This window comes from Quercus robur, chromosome 8 (genome assembly GCF_932294415.1).
Source record: "Quercus robur chromosome 8, dhQueRobu3.1, whole genome shotgun sequence".
NCBI classification, from domain to species: Eukaryota; Viridiplantae; Streptophyta; class Magnoliopsida; order Fagales; family Fagaceae; genus Quercus; species Quercus robur.
Genome location: NC_065541.1, coordinates 16417337 through 16435726, shown reverse-complemented (window position 1 = coordinate 16435726; position 18390 = coordinate 16417337). Strand labels below are relative to the sequence as shown.

General features: G+C 35.1%; 2 long non-coding RNA genes across 2 annotated transcripts; both read right to left on the bottom strand.

Annotated features, from left to right (window-relative positions):
- Positions 1-3684: 3684 nt before the first annotated feature.
- LOC126693918 (uncharacterized) lies at positions 3685-4276 on the bottom strand. Its single transcript, XR_007645571.1, has 2 exons — positions 4212-4276; positions 3685-4098 (listed from the first exon to the last, which is right to left on the bottom strand). It is a non-coding gene; the product is annotated as an uncharacterized LOC126693918 (long non-coding RNA).
- A 2281-nt stretch (positions 4277-6557) lies between these two features.
- Positions 6558-18021, bottom strand: LOC126694800 (uncharacterized). Its single transcript, XR_007645882.1, has 3 exons — positions 17889-18021; positions 6750-6792; positions 6558-6655 (listed from the first exon to the last, which is right to left on the bottom strand). It is a non-coding gene; the product is annotated as an uncharacterized LOC126694800 (long non-coding RNA).
- Between the last annotated feature and the right edge of the window lie 369 nt (positions 18022-18390).

Sequence of the window (18390 nt, the reverse complement as noted above, 5' to 3'; positions counted from 1 at the left end):
TCCATCGACTAGATACCCCACTTTTGAGAATACTATGATTACTGAAGAGAGGGGAGCCAGAAAGTTTTCAAGAAGTATAGTCTCATAAGGATAAGCAAAGTTGGTTGAAGGCAATGCATGAAGAGATGAATTCTTTGAACAAGAATAAGACTTATGACCTCGTGGAACTTCCTAAAGGCAAGAAAGTACTAAGAAACAAATGGGTGTTTAAGCTAAAGAAAGTTGGTGACAAGTTAGTGAAGTATAAAGCTCGATTGGTGGTCAAGGGTTTCAGTCAGAAACAAGGGATTGACTTTGATGAGATATTTTATCCAGTAGTCAAGATGAGTTCCATTCGGGTAGTTCTAGGATTAGTAGCTAACTTGGATCTTAAGCTTGAGCAACTTGATGTGAAGACAGCTTTTCTTCATGGTGATTTGAAAGAAGAAATCTACATGGATCAATCAGAGGGATTCAAAGTGAAAGGGAGAGAACACATTGTTTGCAAGTTAAAGAAGAGTTTCTATGGCTTGAAGCAAGCTCCAAGACAGTGGTACAAGAAGTTTGACTCATTCATGGTGGGTCATGGGTACACAAGAACAAATGCAAATCATTGTATGTATGTCAGAAAATTTCCCAATGGTAAATTTGTTATTCTTCTGCTATATGTAGATGATATGTTGATAGTAGGACAAGATGCAAGTGTGATTGGAAATTTAAAGAATGACTTGTTCAAGTCATTTGATATGAAAGACTTGGGTCCTTCAAGGCAAATTTTGGGTATGCAGATTCTACGTGACAGGAAAGCTAAGAAGCTGTGGTTATCACAAGAGAAATATATTGAGCAGATTCTTAAAAGGTTCAATATGAAGCATGCCAAGCCAGTCAGTACACTTCTTGGTTCTCATTTCAAGTTGAGAAAGAGATCTTGTTCTTCATCAAAGAAAGAGAAGGGAGACATAGCATCAACCATTTATTCCTCAGCAGTTGGGAGTTTGATGTATGCTATGGTTTGCACACGACCAGATATTGCTCATGCAGTTAGTGTTGTCAACATGTTCATGGTTAATCCTGGTAAAGATCACTGGGAAGCAGTGAAGTGGATCTTCAGGTACTTGAGAGCTTTAAATTGTGCTTGACTTTTGGTGATTCTAAACCAATTTTGGAGGGTTATGTAGATGCAGATTGGGCAAGTGACCGTAATGGTAGGAAATCTACATCGGGGTATTTATTTACTTTTGCAGGGGGAGCTGTATCATGGCAGTCAAGATTGTAGAAGTGTGCTGCCTTATCTACAACTGAAGCTGAGTATATTGCAGCTAATGAAGTAGGTAAAGAGATGCTTTGGTTGAAACAATTTCTCCAAGAATTGGGTTTGAAGCAAGATGGGTATGTAGTTAATTGTGATAGTCAGAGTGCTATAGACTTGAGCAAGAATTCTATGTATCATTCACGCTCAAAGCACATTGAGGTGAGATACAATTGGTTGAGACTAGTTGTTGAACAACAGTTATTTGAATTAGAGAAGATTCACACAAATGAAAATCAAGCTAACATGTTGACCAAGGTTGTGTCTAGAGAAAAGCTAAAGCTTTATGTCGGTTGGCCAACATGAATTCTAACAGAAGAGTTGAGTTAAAAATCTCCTCCGTAGTGGGCTAGAGGGGGAAATTGTTGGGTACGTGGCACCTAAAGGGTCTAGTCCACTTGCTTGTCACATTAGTCAAAGTTCAATTAATGTGCTTGCTTCCTCATGCTTCCAAAGTTAGCATGCCATTCCTTGGGCAGTGACCAAAGCATGGAGAGGTCTGACTTCTCTTAATGAGAAGTTTTGCAAGGCATGTGGGACACGCTGAAGAAAAGGAAAAGAAAGAAGCAAAGGCCATTCGGCCTTGTGTGGGAGCTGAAGCACAGAGAGTTTCGGTCATTTTTGTGTGAGTTCCAAAGTGAGCAAGTAACACAAAAGAGAGAGCTTCAGCTACGAGGTGCAGTTCGAAAAATAGAGAGAAACACAGTGAGAGTGTGAGAGAGTGAAAAAGAAAAATGAGACATTTTTCCTTGCTCAAGTTACACACAAGGAAGATAAATTGGTGGAGTTCTCATAGAGTTTTTGAGTGCTACAACCATGGAGAGACACTACAAGAAAAACAGGCTATTGCGGCGGGCCAAAAGTGCCGCTAAAGCCCAAAAAAGCGCTGCTAAAGGTACATTCGACCTATAGCGACGGGTGCTATTGCGGTGGGCCGTCCCGTCAGTGTTGCAATGCCGCTATAGGTCGATTGCGGCGGTCGCAAAAAGCACCGTTATATATGTACCTTTTAGCGGCGGGTGAAGGTTGATTGTGGCGGGCATAAAACCGCCGCCATACATGTTTAGAATTCATGGCATTGACTTTTAGCGACGGATCATGTACACCGCTATTGGTGTCTACCTTTAGCGGTGAGCAGACTACGCCGCTATAGTCAATCAATCAAAACAGACTAATTGCACTTTTAGTGGCGGGTAGAAACGCCGCTATATGTTTCAACCTTTAGTGGCGAGCAATAAGCGCCGCTATAGGGATTCATTTAAAACATAAAACGTGCACCTATTGTGGCACTTTTTGACCGCCGCTATAGGTTTTTTTGTTTTTGTTTTTATCAATGGGTTTTAAAACCGCTGTTTGCATCAAATATATTATTCAAACCTATTACAGAGAACCTGTAATAGTTTTAACTCTACTAACACAATACCACAAATGTAATTAATTAACAACACCACAAATGTGAATTCTAAAATGGATAAATGAAAATACATGGAAAGATAGGATTCATAATGAGAAAATCCGCCTAAAGATGAGTGGCCTTATTAATGAAAAGATAAAGGAGAGTCACTTGACATGGTTTGGTCATGTTCTATAGAGAGCAATTAATGCACCAGAAAAAAGGGTAAAGGATTACCAAAAATAGCATAAGTAAAAGTAGTAAAAAAGGACATGTCAATTAAGAAAATAATAAGAAGTATGATTTCAGTTTACAAATAGAATAGAATAGTGGAAAAGAATACTTGTGATAGATTCTAACAAACTGTTACAGATCTAAAACCAAACCCAAAAAATTTAGGATTAGGGCTTGGTTGTTGTTGTAATCATTTAGAATTCCAACCATTTCAAGCAGCCCAAGACTAGTTTAGGCAACAAAATAAATTACCTTGAGAAAATAAGGGAAAAGAAACTTCAGATTTTAAGCTTGTTCAATACTTTTGGTCTCACTTTCAAAGGTGGAGATGAGAGATTTTATTCATGGGTGTTGGAGTTACAGAGTGTTTTGACTGAAAAATGAATTATGGATATTATATTAAACGTGCATAGCATATTACATACTCAAACAAAGTTAAAATGTAGCCATTTGTACCTAGGATCGGCCACGTTCAAAAGAAAGACTTGGCTCAATTATGAAAACAAACTAGGAGTGAGAGTTAAACAATCTGACTTACAAACAAGGTCGAGAAAAAGGCATCAAAGCTTGAAACTTCATGCCAATGACAAACACATCAATGATCTTTAACAATTTTGTCTATATCGAAACAATATGTAAATATTTTTGTTATTAAATTTAAAAGAGACAATTGTCAATTCTTTTTTTTTTTATTAGCCAGTTACTTGTGCACCCATGAGTCTCGAACCCACAATCTCATCTTTCACCTTATTCTTATTCCATTTGAGCTAGAGTTAATTGGAGACAATTGTCATTTCCCAAGTAAAATACAAAGGACATGTATAGTTTCAACAATACAACCAGATACCTGTAATAATAAACAGCAGAAAAATTGTTTTGCTAGTCATACATAAGCCTTTTTATTTACATTTATCATAAAATGAGCAGCGATGTCCCACACAGAAAAACATATGGAACAGCAGAAACTGAAGCTTCTTAAATCTCAGTTGCATTATAATTATAGTTTGTTCCTTTAGCTAACAACAAAACATTTTTACCAGACTTTATTTGGAAAACAACAGAAAAGTACTCATTACCTATGTAGGTATCCGAATAACAATTAGCAGTTCTCACAAGAGTAAAGAGCCAACAGCAGCGTCTCATACATTGGTAGTCCCATCCTCAGATGACGCACTTCCTCCATCTACAAAAAAAAGAACAGGAGTTAATTTTAGTTCCCTTGTGAGAAAATATAATATGGTAAAGAATAGTTGTAAGCAAGTATTCAACAATAAATGTTTTAACAGTTAGGCACACCTTCACCACCTGCTGGAGCATAGGGAGACTTCCAGTATCTTGTTTGCTGTTGTGTGGGCTAAAAAAATAAAGCACCAAGAATAACTTTTCATGAGCATTATAGAGATTTCAGAATAGGAATAAAAGTACAATCATTTTAAATGTTAGTTCTTGTATGTTGATATAATAGGTAAACATGTCCAACTAGTTCTTTTTAAGCCGATCCATAAAGCTAACCATTAGATAGGCATGCTGACAGTAGCCTACTCAACTCATTTTGGAATTTCAATCATTCATGTTGGACTTAGCACTTTGCCTCAATCCTAAATCATATAATCATACTTTTCTTGTATGCAAGATGCACCTTATGCATACAATTTTGTATACTTGCGCGCAAGAATCTATGTATAGATACAACTCATACAAGCTGGCATGTGCGCGTGTGTGTTACACACCTAATGTTGTTAAAAGTGAAAATTGGCCTCAGGGTGCCAAGTTTGTATATGGCCCACAAGGCACTAAAAGGAAGCCTACATAAGTGAAGACAACAATGTCTAAACATGTGCAAATATTATAAACTCAAATTATAACCTAAAGTAATAAACTGGAATCTTAATGAATTGTTTTCCAGAAATGTAATGTATTCATTTACAACTTGGCATTTTGTTAGAAGGAAGAGAGAGAGAGAGAGGAAACATTTATGTGTTAAGAGATTTTGACTAAAATAAAGGGGAGTTTTCAAAAAAAAATAAAAATAAAAATAAAAAAACAGAAAACCAAAACAAAGTTAAATAGAATGATAATAATTTCTAATAAGTTACCAATTGTCCCAAAAGTTTAAAATATTAGGAAATTGTGAATTTAATTATTTAACCATAATTCTAACACTTCCCCTTGGCCTAAACTCTCCCTTAATAAGTGGAGCCCAACATATGAGATTTTTAACATTTTAAATGGGAGGTAGAGACAGGGATCAAATTTAGGATCTTCTGCTCTAATACTATGATAAGTTACTAATTGTTCTAAAAGCATAAGCTATAAAGAAATAGTGAATTTAATTATTTAACCATAATTCTAACAATTTCAATTCAATAAAAAAATTACAAAAATGGAGCCATTTTATAATTTCTTTACTCTTTATAGAGTAAAATATATGAAATTTGGGGTATAAAATGCATGTTGGGGAAAAAAAAAACCATTTAACAGAAAATAGAAAAGAAAATGGCTAAGAGGAATCACCCTCCCTTGAGGTTTTGGAAAATGTCAAAAACTCTCTCCTATTTTTTAAAAATGACACTTATTCCGTTGTGATTATTACTTTTATTTTATATTTTTTTTCTAAATTTTCTTATCATATAACCAATCCAGTTACTGAACAATCTTTTAGAAGTCATTGTTTGATGTGGTGCATTTGGTAGGAGAGAAACAACCGGTGTTTTGAAGACTCTGAAAAGACAATAGCCAACTTATAACTTTTCTTCTTTAAAACACTATTAGATTGGATGTCTATCATAGGAAGTCATTCTATTTTTCCGGTTTATGATTTGATGGATGCTTGCAATTTGCATATTTGATTGTTTTGGTCTCTTGCAATATACTTCCTGTAACCATACCGCAACACATGGCATTAACATTGTAACTTAAGTGGAGATACTTGTGTGTTGTACTGTAACAAGTAACCAAACTATGCCAGGCAATAAATTAGTTATCATCTCATGGTTAAGATATAAGTGGGTACTATAAAAACAAAAATAAAAAATTTGTTGGTACTATAGAATATGAGCTAGGAAAACACATTATTATACTAATCTGAAAAGCATGAAGTAGGAAAACACATTATTATACTAATCTGAAAAGCATGAAGTAGGAAAACACTTATAAGCATTAAACATAATACTAAGGTTTGACATCTAGCAATCATATCTTTGTCTTGGTTACAGATAATTGAAGGAATGCACATTTACAAAACAATTTCAAGTTTAGTTATTAGCTAACCAAAAAGATTAGGCAGGACTTTAGTAGACAAACTTCCACCACTTTATTTGGAATAAAAACAAATTGGGCTATACATGGATATTGATAATCGAAAGGAAAAAAAAAGCTTTGAAGTGCATATAATCAAGAATTAGAATGGTGGTCTTTTTGAGAACACAAGTGGTATACCAAGTACAAATTTGATCCCTACCACCAAAGTTCTTTAAATACGTTACACTCATTTGGTAACCAAGCTGATAAAATGTTTTACCAAAAATATTTTACATATAAAATATTTTACTTCGAAACAAAGAGAGCGTATGTAGAAAACATTATTCAAGTGTTTTATATTTTAGTGCTATGTCAATTTGAAGAGAACACAATAGAAATTGGTAGAACCTTTGCTCGTTCTAAAACCAGCTCTGCATTAGCCTCTTCAAGATTTGACTGAAGTTCACTTATCAATTTCAAATGGTCCTCATTTTTAGCACCTGAACAAGTATGGACACATAGATAAAAAAAAGTTAGGACCAAATTTTGTAGCTTGGAAATTACATTGGTTCAGTAAAGTGCCTTGGGACCTACCCTTCTTATTTGTAAGGGCAGCTTCTAGTCTGGACAAGCGTTCCTATTATATAAAAACCAGCTAGTTAGCAAAATTCCAGCGTAAATTGGAAAGGGGTAAAACAAACCTATATTATTTACTTTAGAAACATAAATACTTTTTTACTAAATGAATTGCATCTAAGATATAAAGTGCAAAAAAAAAAAAAAAAAAAAAGCCACATGAAATTGTTTTTTTATACAATTAATTTTAAAATTGGGTTGAATGGGAACACATTTGGGACGGGATGTTGGGCCGACACGTGACCATTTTAGGATACATGTCATGCTAGCTAGTGTCACCTCCAGTGAGAACTAGAGCCAAGCCAAACCCTTCTTTTTTTTTTTCAAATGGGTAAGTTATAAACGCATTCACTGATTCTTGCTCTTGTGGAAACCAAATTGTTCTTGTAGGCATAAAATTTTATACCCAAACAATGTGATTTTCAACTTGCAATCAATTCTAAATGAAAAGAAGATATACTTTTTTGTACTCTTGTAATGAGGCTTCTAGTAGCCATCAAAAATCCAAGCAATTCATCTCTCACCACATACAACCTCTATGAGAAACAATGTGATAAAAACAAACCCTTTTTTTTTTTTAATTTCGAAAACAAAAACATAAGAAGAGAGAGCATATAAAAAATGCCCAAGTTTGAGTCCAACCAATCGCAAGTTTAATTCCAAACTACTCAAACATGCTTTAATCTACATTCACATAAGCATACACAAAGACATAAAGGTCGTAAAAAAAAAAAAAAAAAAAAAAAAAAAAACCCATACCATACACTACAAAAAAATCGTCCTGTCCCAGCGTTTTTTTCCCAACGTTTTTACAAACCGCCGTAATAGATAAGTCTGTACCAGCGCTTTTTGAAAACGCTGGTATAGGAAATCCTATTACGGCGGCTCAAAACCAGCGCTTTATAAAGCGCTGCAATAGGAGGCCTATAGCGGCATTTTTCAAAAACGCTGTTATAGGAAGCCCAAAAACGTTGGAATAAGGTTACTGATTTCCCTTAGGGGGAAAGACCTATCCCAGCGCTTTTGGAAGCGCTGGAATAGGGTCAACCTATTCCAGCGCTTCAAAAAGCGCTGGGATAGGTCTTTCTCCATAAGGGAACGGAGGGACCTATCCTAGCGCTTTTGAAAGCGCTGGAATAGGTCCGGATCTACGCTTATTTTCAACTCCCCGAAGCATTTCGTCGCTTACTACGCCCTTCCTCGTCTCTGGGTGCCTAGGTATCCACCGTAAGCCTTTCCTCGTTTGAACCTCGCCCTTAACTTTAAGGCTATGCCATCCTAAGGTGCTACTAAATGGAAGGATCTTATCAACGTCCATGAATGAGAAATCATAGATCGAACTGCCGAATCGGAAAAATTGGGTGCTATCATATAGCTTTGTATCGGCTAAGTTCACGAGTTGGAGATAAGCGGACTCGAACCGCTGACATCCGCCACAGGGTAAACCGCCGCCTCTCAGGCCCCCGACTGATTCTACCATAGAGGCCAACGATAGACAATAACTCCCCCCTGAACACAGCTTACAACTTTCATCGTACTGTGCTCTCCAAAGAGCAACTCTTCTCAAAATCTCAAAAAAGGATGCTGAGTTGGAATCCCATTCTAACTAAGGATTCTTGTGGTTCCGGAGGATCCAGCTACAGGAGAACCAGGAACGGAAAGCCCCCCCCCCTGTCCTCCCGGCTCTTTGGTCTTAAGAATGCTGGTTTTAAGAATGAGTGATTGCCCTTCTCCGACCCTTACTGCCCAACCTTAGAACGGACAGCTAATGCGTTCCACTTATTGAACAGGGTTCTATGGTCGGTCCGCGACCCCTGGATGCCGAAGGCGTCCTTGGGGTGATCTCGTAGTTCCTACGGGGTGGAGACGATGGGGTCGGCCCATGGATTTTCCTTCCTTTTGCCGCATTTCGCTCAAAGGGTTGAAGGGAGATAGTGCATCAAGCTGTTCGTACCCTATTCCAGCGCTTTCAAAAGCACAGGTACAGGTCCCTCATTCCCTTATGGGGAAAGACCTATCCCAGCGCTTTTGGAAGCGCTGGAATAGGGTCAACCTATTCCAGCGCTTCAAAAAGCGCTGGGATAGGTCTTTCTCCATAAGGGAACGGAGGGACCTATCCTAGCGCTTTTGAAAGCGCTGGAATAGGGTCACCTATCCCAGCGCTTTCAAAAGCAAAGGAACAGGTCCCTCATTCCCTTATGGAGAAAGACCTATACCAGCGCTTTTGGAAGTGTTGGAATAGGGTCAACCTATTCCAGCGCTTTTGAAAGCGTTGGGACAGGTCCTTCCATTCCCTTATGAAGAAAGGCCTATCCCAGCGCTTTTGGAAGCGCTGGAATAGGTCAACCTATTCCAACGCTTCAAAAAGCACTGGGATAGGTCTTTCTCCCTAAAGGAATTGAAGGACCTGTCCCAGCGCTTTCAAAAGCGCTGGAATAGGTCACCTATAGGTTCTTTTTAAAAAAAAAAAAAATTTTTTTAACACAAGATAAAATTTCTACTATAGCATAATTTAAGTGTATATGTGTATGAAACTTCCTCCTGGAAACTTGAACCCCGACACTTGCCCCTCACATCCCACAAACACTTATACTTGTGGAGGGATTTGTTAATTATCAAATGACCAATACTCTCCTAAACCTAAAAAAAGACCAAAGTACCCCCCAAAACATTGAAAAAAAGCAAAAACACCCCGATACCTAGAAAAAGAATAATATACCCCCGAAACCTAATAAATGACTAAAATAACTCCAAAACATCAAAAATGACCTAAGCACCCCCAAGGCATTGAAAATGACTAGAGTATCCCTTGTGTCTAAAACTAGCCAAAATACCCTCGATTACTTAAATAAGAACAAAATACCCCTATATGTCAAATAAATGACCAAAATGCCCCTAGAAAGACAAAATATGTCCAAAACACACCTGACACCCAAAAAAGGATTGATACACCCCCGAAACAAAAAAAATGACCGAAATATCCCCAAAACATTGAAATGAATCCTCAAACTAGAAAATGACAAAAGCACCCCCCATGCATATAAAAGGTGGAAAACCCCTTGATTATTTGAATAACACTAAGGGTGGCAAAATCAACCCAAATCCATTTGCCCACCCAAACCCGCCTACTTAAATGAGACTCAAACCCACTCAATTATTAATTGGGTGAAATGAGTATTAACCCAATTAAACCCAATTAATATTAATGTTTATTGCATTTTAAATGGGTACCTAATTATGATCCAAGTATCATTTCTACAAATCAACCAACTTTAAAATACCCCAAAACCACTAAAATGAGCAAAATACCCCTTAAACATAAAAAATGACCAAGATACCTAAAAAAAAAAAAAACAAAATAACCCCGAAACCCAAAAAATTACCAAAATACCTCCAAAACCTAAAAATAAAATACCCCCGAAACATAAAAAAATGACTAAAATACTCCCTGAAACCAAAAAAATGAACAAAATACTTCCAAAACCCAAAAAATGACCAAAATACCCCCAAAGTCCAAAAAATGACCAAAATATCCCTAAAGTCCAAAAAATGACCAAAATACCCTCAAAACCTAAAAATTACCAGAATACCCCCAAAACCTAAAAAATGATCGAAATACCCCTGAAGTCCATAAAATGACCAAAATACCCCTGGTCGTTTTTTGGGTTTCGGGGATATTTTGGTCATTTTTAGGTTTTAGGGGTATTTTTGTCATTTTGTAGGTTTCATGATTATTTTGGTAATTTTTTGGTTTCGGGGGTATTTTAGTCATTTTTAAGGTTTTAAGGGTATTTTTGGTCTTTTTTTGGTTTTTGGCGGGTATTTTGGTCATTTTAAGGTTTTGGGGGGTATTTTTGTCAAATTTCGGTTTTTGGGAGGTATTTTGGTCTTTTTTTGGATTTTGGGGATATTTTGGTCATTTTTTGATTTTGGGGATATTTTGGTAATTTTTTTTGGTTTTTGGGGTATTTTGGTCATTTCGTAGGTTTCATGGTTATATTTTAATATTGTTGGTCCTCGAGTCACATCTTACAAATTTTTTTTAGCTATCACATTATATTTTAGTAATTTTTAGTGAGGAATTATATTTTATTAATTTGAAGTATTAAATTAAAATATATTAAATTAGTTTGAATTATTAAATTCAATTTTGTTAAATTGAATTATTAAAAAATATTTTTATTGATTAATATAATTTATTTTATTAATTTATTAAAAAGTATTTTTATTAATTAATATAATTTTTATTAATCAAGAAAAAGCTAATGGAAAGACCTATCCCAGCGCTTTTAAAAGTGCTGGAATAGGATCCACCTATTCCAGCGCTTTTTAAAGCGCTGGGATAGGCCTCTCTCCATAAGGGAATGGAGAGACCTGTCCCAGCGCTTTTGAAAGCGCTGGAATAGGTGGACCTTATTCCAACGCTTCAAAAAGCGCTGGGATAGGCCTCTCTCCATGAGGGAATGGAGGGACCTGTCCCAGCGCTTTTGGAAGCGCTGGAATAGGTGTACCTTATTCCAGCACTTTCAAAAGCGTCGAGATAGGATCACTTATTCCTTATGGGGATAGACCTGTCCCAGCGCTTTCGAAAGCGCTGGAATAGGGTCCACCTATTCCAGCGCTTCCAAAAGTGCTGGGATTGGTCTCCAAAAACGCTGGGATAGGTCTCTCGTACCACTTAAAAATTTTCAGACTTCCCACTTATTTTTTTCACCTTCCCACCACTTTGGTCTCTCATTTTTGGTCTCCCACTTCTTTAGTTCAGCTGTTTTCCTCTCACCCACATTTTTTCTCCCTCTCCCTCTTCCTTAACCCACTTCCCCTCCTCCTCTCTTCTTCTTTACTCAAAACCCACCATTTCTTTTCCAAAATTTTAAGCACAAAAATACTACCCAAAACCACAGACCCTATCCAAAGCAAGGTAAGTCTCTCTAGCTCTCATTTATATTTCGTAGCAATATTTGTATATATATTTGTTGTTAAATTTCTAGTTTTTTAGTTTTGATTTTGGTTGAAGTTTGGTTTGGGTTATGTGTATATTTTTGTGTAACTATTGGTTGATTGTGTGGGTTTTAGTTTTGGATTTGGTTTTGGTTAAAGTTTACCCAAAGCAAGGTAAGTCTCTCTAGCTCTCATTTCTATTTTGTAGCAATATTTGTATATATTTGTTGTTAAATTTCTGGTTTTTTAGTTTTGATTTTGGTTGAAGTTTGGTTTGGGTTATGTGTATTTTTTTGTGTAACTATTGGTTGATTGTGTGGGTTTTGATTTTGGTTGAAGTTTGGTTTGGGTTATGTGTATATTTTTGTGTAACTATTGGTTGATTGTGTGGGTTTCAGTTTTGGATTTGGTTTTGATTAAAGTTTACCCAAAGCAAGGTAAGTCTCTCTAGCTCTCATTTCTATTTTGTAGCAATATTTGTATATATATTTAATGTTAAATTTCTGGTTTTTTAGTAATTAGAAAACTTTTTCAAATGTTAGTGAGATTCTAAAACTATCAATTGCCTGTATATATTTCCTTATTAAACGATTCATTGTTAAATGTTTTTAAATCATTAATAGGAATTGATATTTGTATTGATTATATATTGCCAAGATTAACAAATCTTACTAACTTTACTAGGCCATTTCTTGTTGATTTGATTAGTCAAAGCACATTTTTAAATCCTTAATATGGGAATTGATATTTGTATTGATTATATATTACCAAGATCAACAATCATATTAATGTTACCGGGCTATTTACTATTGATTTCATTAATCAAAGCAATAAAAAGAGTGGGGACGGCTTGCAAAACTTTCTTATTTCCTAAATATATAGTTAGATAGCTGAGTTAGTTGTATCTAGGGAGTGGGAACTGCTTGCAAATCTTTTTGGTCTGTTACATGGAGGCAAGACTTTTGAGCAATAATTTCATCAAAATTGATATATTTTAAAATCTTAAAATTTAAGTAACTAGAACTTTGGACACAAGATTTAGCAAGGGTGTACATAGAATTATTAACTAGAGCTTTCTTCTTCTCTCTTGCATCCTAGCTCCTGCTCCCTTTTTTATCTTCATAGAATTATTACACTTCCAATGGAATTTTTCTTAAAACTGCAAAAGAATGGGTATAAGTTATGGTGCAACAAACCTTCTAGTGCTTGCTTTCAAATTTCTTGGGAATGAAAATTGAATTGTCTTTTTGGGTTTGACTATAATCATATGTTTGGCTTAGCTATAGATGCTTGTCACTTAAGGCTATTAGCTTGATGCTTAAGAAGAGCTTGACAATCTTATTAAGTGAGAAGGAATTTTGATTTTTAATAGAAATGGAATCAATTTGACCAACTTCGATCTCCATTCTGCTCTCACAAAGGTATACCCTTTTTCCTTTTCTATTTTTTTTTTTTTAAATTTTATTTGGAAACTATGTTCGAAATGTTATATTTTCACCATATGCGAATCAGATTGTAACCATGTAATTTTTTTATTTTGAGTTTACGATTCTAATAAAGCCATTTAAAGGCATTTGTATTTTTTTTTCCTAATAATGAATTTGGGTTAGTATTTAGTGAGAAGTTAAACCTTAAGTGTGTAAAATTTAGTTGTATTTGATTTTTTAACAATGCAGAGAAAATGTGAGTTACTTTGAATTTTACAGTAGTGAATTTGGGATATTTATAGGTATTGGACCAAGTGGGGTTTGAGGTAATTGATGGTGGAGAATGGAAGTTCTGGAAGTATGTGGAGGAAGCTGAGTTTGGACTAGGGCTGCCGGTTCATACTATTTTCATTATGGGAAAACTGCTGGTAGGGGATCGAAATTTACTAGGTTTGTGTGTATATATGTATGCTTTATTAATTTTTTTTAATTATCATATACAAGTTTAATTTTTTTTTTTTTTGCAATGCTAAATATGAGGGATGTCTTCATTGGGTCTTACATTAAACACATTTGAGAAACAAACTATTTTTTTTTTTTTAGTGCTTGCTTTAAGAGCTTGTCTATTCATGCAGCGGTCGTTGACACTTTTATACCTTGATTTAATTGTGAGAATTTCTTAATCACATGAAAAATTTCTAAGTGATGTCCACTTTAGTTATGCCTACAAATTTTGTTTCTTTACCTCTATAGTTTTACTTGTGTTTAGGATCAACAAAGTAGGGAGCTTTCTCAATGTCATGTATCTAAGCTAGCCAAGAAACTGAGGGTGAAGTTATGAGTGATGAGTTGGTACTTTTCACCCTTATTTATGATATTACTAAGTTCATTTGTATTATTGCTATTGTTGTATTTCTTTTGCAAGTTTAGTGTGAAGTTTTTTTTAACCCTTAACTACAATCTTGTTTTAGTCATTTAATTTTACCAATTATTTAGTTTTTATTTGTTGATTGTTTTTCAGGAAGAAGAGGTAAAATTGAAGCCTGTTATTGCATTTGATTGTGGTATGGTCTTCTTATAAGAGTTCTTTCAATGATTTTTAGTTACATCTTGATGTAATTGAGATGTGAAAAGGCTAATGCATTCAGTACTAATAACTGAACGGTTTTCTGATTTTGGTCCTTTCATTTCATGGTCTAAAATGTGGCCGTTTCTTTTATTAGTAGATTTTTAGGTTATGGGTCAAATGTCCTTGTCTCACCATCCTTATTGAGTATCTAGACTTGGCTACGTTATATATATATATATATATATATATATATATATATATATATATTCCCCCCCCCCCTCTTTTTTGCCAATATGGTACTTTGCAGGGCATTTCTGTCAAACTGAAGGCTTTCATTCATCTATGTCAATTCATGTCTGGTTTCTTAGCCAACCATTTCGTCTGAAGTGGACCCAACTCATTGAATTTTATTTTTTGAGTGCTTAATGTAGCATTGACCAAGTATACTAGTACTAAAAATATAGCTAACATTTGCAAACAGCTTGTTCCAAATAACAATCTAAATTGACCTGAATGACAATAATGTATAAATACTATTATTTAATATGTAACATGCCTTTGCAATTTGACAATTAAATAATTTCTACCATTTTTATTCCTTTTGAATTGATGAGTGAGTTTTGCTCTTGACTTCTTGCAATCTTTTTTTTAATTTTTTTTATACTAAAAATACTTGCATAGTGTAAGAGAGTGCAAGATTTTAGATACATCATCTATCAATATATATCCCAAGAGAGAAAGAGAGAGAGAGCTATAACTACAACTAGAACTACAAGTCTGTTATGGCACGTCTAATTTATCAATATTTCAAACATGAATCAAGCAAGTGCCTTTAACAATGCTTCTATGCATTAATCTTTCCACTCAATTTAGTTGATAATTTTATTTTACTTTGTCATTGTATTTTTTATTAAAATAAAAAACAACTCAATTCTGACTGTTGGATTTGTTAAATTGCTAGATTAAACATTTGGTGTCTACTGCAATATCTTTAGCATCCCCTGTGGAGCAAAGCAAGGTAGCAACTAGTAAGTTAACCTCTCATTCTCTGACTACGTATGATTAAATTATTAAATAGCTCATGTTTACTATGGAACAAATGCAAACTAGCAAAATATTGGAGCTTATCTTCTGGTTTGTATATCTTTGTACACCTCTCCCTATTTTAGTTTATAGTTTGTTCTCTCAATGTACTTAGTTTAGTAGTTTCTTCTCTTTTTACATGATTTTGGACGTGAAGTCACCTAATTTACGTCTTTTAAGTGATCTTAGTAGTCTATAATTTAGACTTAGATTTTGTAAGATTAGCAGCTCATTGTAAGTTTGAGTTCCTCTTTCTGGGAGCAAACCAATGAATTGCTAAAGGGAGAGTAAAATCTACTTCAAAATACCCTATTAGTATATAATTATATGTCAAATTTTTTGTTGTGGTGAGTTGTTGATTTGGAGCAAGTGGGTGGCTTGCACGGTGATATAAGGTGGTTTACTTTTCATTATTGGGAGTGTTGATTGTCTTGTGAATATTGTGATATTATTGTTCAACTATGTGTGAATTTATTTTATCTCCTCTTAGTAAATTCAAATATTCTACTGTGGTAGGTTGTTGATTTGGAGCAAGCAGGTTGTTTGCACGAAGATATAAGATAGTGTATTTTATTTTGGGAGTGTTGATTGTGTTGTTCCTATTGTGCTATAATTATTGATAATGAACTTAGTCATTCTTGCTGGAATTTCCTTAATAATTCTACCTTTTATGTGATCATCTAAGTTTACTTTTTATCTATTGCTACTTGAGTAATACTCATGCATTGGTGTGTTCAGTGATTAGCCCTAGGCAGACCAAGTATGGATCTAACTTGACTTAGACTTATATTTTTTAGTTTCGTGAACACTAGGTTCCTAGGTGATTGGAGTGGTCTAGCATCTTAAAGCTTTTTCAACATAAGCTATGGAGTCAAATTCAAGGCATTCTTGATTATTACCCATGATTAAGTTAAGATTTTTCATCATCGATAGTATATGTATGGCTCCTTTGGAAGAATGGGCATGGCAATTTATGGTACAAGGACAATTACTTAATGCCCTTGATGAGAGATTGAGGGCTAGAGGTGGGTTTGATGAGGGGAAGATTGAGTTGGATGAGTTAGAAAGTGAGGACATGGATATATATTTGCTCCAAAAAATGAAATCCAAGGATATGTGGTCTGAGTTTGAACAAAATTATGGCTCTTCATTATAGCCAACATTTGAAGATATTCTTGATTATTACCCATGATTAAGTTCAGATTTTTCAACATTTGAAGATTTTTCATCATTAATAAGTATTGTATTTGCTATTCTAAATAATTATAAGTAGATATATTTAATTTGTTGGTTTAATGTGGTATTGTATTTGCTATTGGAAAATATGAATTATGATTCATTACAGGTGTTATAAAATAAGTATTGAAAAATATGTATTTTAGGTACATTACAGGTGCTAAAATTTTTTTTTAAAAAAAGGACCTATACCAGCGCTTTTGAAAGCGCTGGCATAGGTCCTTTTAAATTATACTGATTCACGACCTATACCAGCGCTTTTGTGAGCACTGGAATAGGTATAGTCTATGCCAGCGCTTTCAAAAGCGCTGGTATAAGCCTTTTAAATTATATTGATTTAAGACCTATACCAGCGCTTTTGAAAGCGCTGGCATAGGTACCTATACCAGCGCTTCAAAAGCGCTGGTATAGGGCATATGCCTTTTCCAACGCTTTTGAAAAGCGCCGGGACAGGTCCGTCGACCCTATACCCACATTCACTGCGCGGCGGTTTGAAGCGCTGGGAAAAAAAACGCTGGGATAGGAATTTTGACCCTATCCCAACGCTTTCTAGGGCTATCCCAGCGGTTTTGAAAACGCTGGGATAGCCCTGTTTTTTTGTAGTGATAAAAAAGTAATTAAAGCCCAAAATCATGAAACATATAATCAGAAATAGTGACTTATCAAAAACATCTTCAGATATAGAGAAAGAAAAACCCATTGGAATTCCCCCAACCTCATATTCAGAAAAAAAAAAAAAAAAAAAAAAGTTTTACATTTAGGAACCAGTTACAAAATGCCAAATTGTGTTGTTTTATAAACCAGTTACGCAGTTAACAACAATTTCAGCAATCCTCATCCAAACTACAAAAACACATAAACTAATCCATACTATGTAAAAAACACAGTTTTACATTTAGGAACTAGTTACAAAATGCCAAATTGTGTTGTTTTTGTGATCTGAACATGCTATTTTCTACGATCACAAGTCCCAAGTCCCAACAAGTTCATACAATTCCCAATTTCAGACATCCTTAGCCAAATTACCAAAAAAAAAAAAATCCATACAACAAACATGTAAAAGCACATTCAGCTACCAGTTAGAAAAAAACTCCAAGATATTGCAACTTTTTTTTTCAGATTTAATTAGATTAAGTCAGGTATTGGTCCGTTTGGATAGGCGTTTTGGGAGATTAAAATAGCGTTTTTAAAACCCAAAACTCTATTTTACAACCAAAACTCTATTTTACAACCACAACTCCTCACGGTTTTTTTTACCAATGCTAGTTTTAAACTCAAAACACAATTTTTCAATGGCTTATGTGCTTTTAATTCTGGATAACGAGGAATTCAAGGAATTACCGTCATGTCTGAAAATACAGACTTTCTTTTGCCTCGCGAAGCACAAAAAGCCTCTCCGATCGTCCCAAGAATACACATTGGCGCCCTTGGCTTTGGTGATTACAGCGTTGGTCTCCAAACTTGGGAGTCTATGGAAAGCGATCGATTCCGAGAGCAATAGAAGGAGCTCTCTCGACTCCAACACTTCCATTGAGATTAGATGCCTTCTCGAGAACCCAGCCACGTTTCTCTCCAGTACGTACGGCTCCCTGCGCAGATCTTGGGCTTGAGGGAGGTAATCGGACGGCGGAGAAAAGTCAAGAAAAGTTTTATAAAAAAAGAAAAAAAGAAATGAAAATAGAAGAAACCAACCTCAGATTCTGCGCATGTCTTACCATTAAATTAGTAGCACTCCTCTTTAAATATTTTCTACATAATCTATATATCTATATATAACCGAAGCCTTTGCTAGCACAACAATTTTCCACGTCAGCACAATAAAAAAATAAAAACATTATAACAT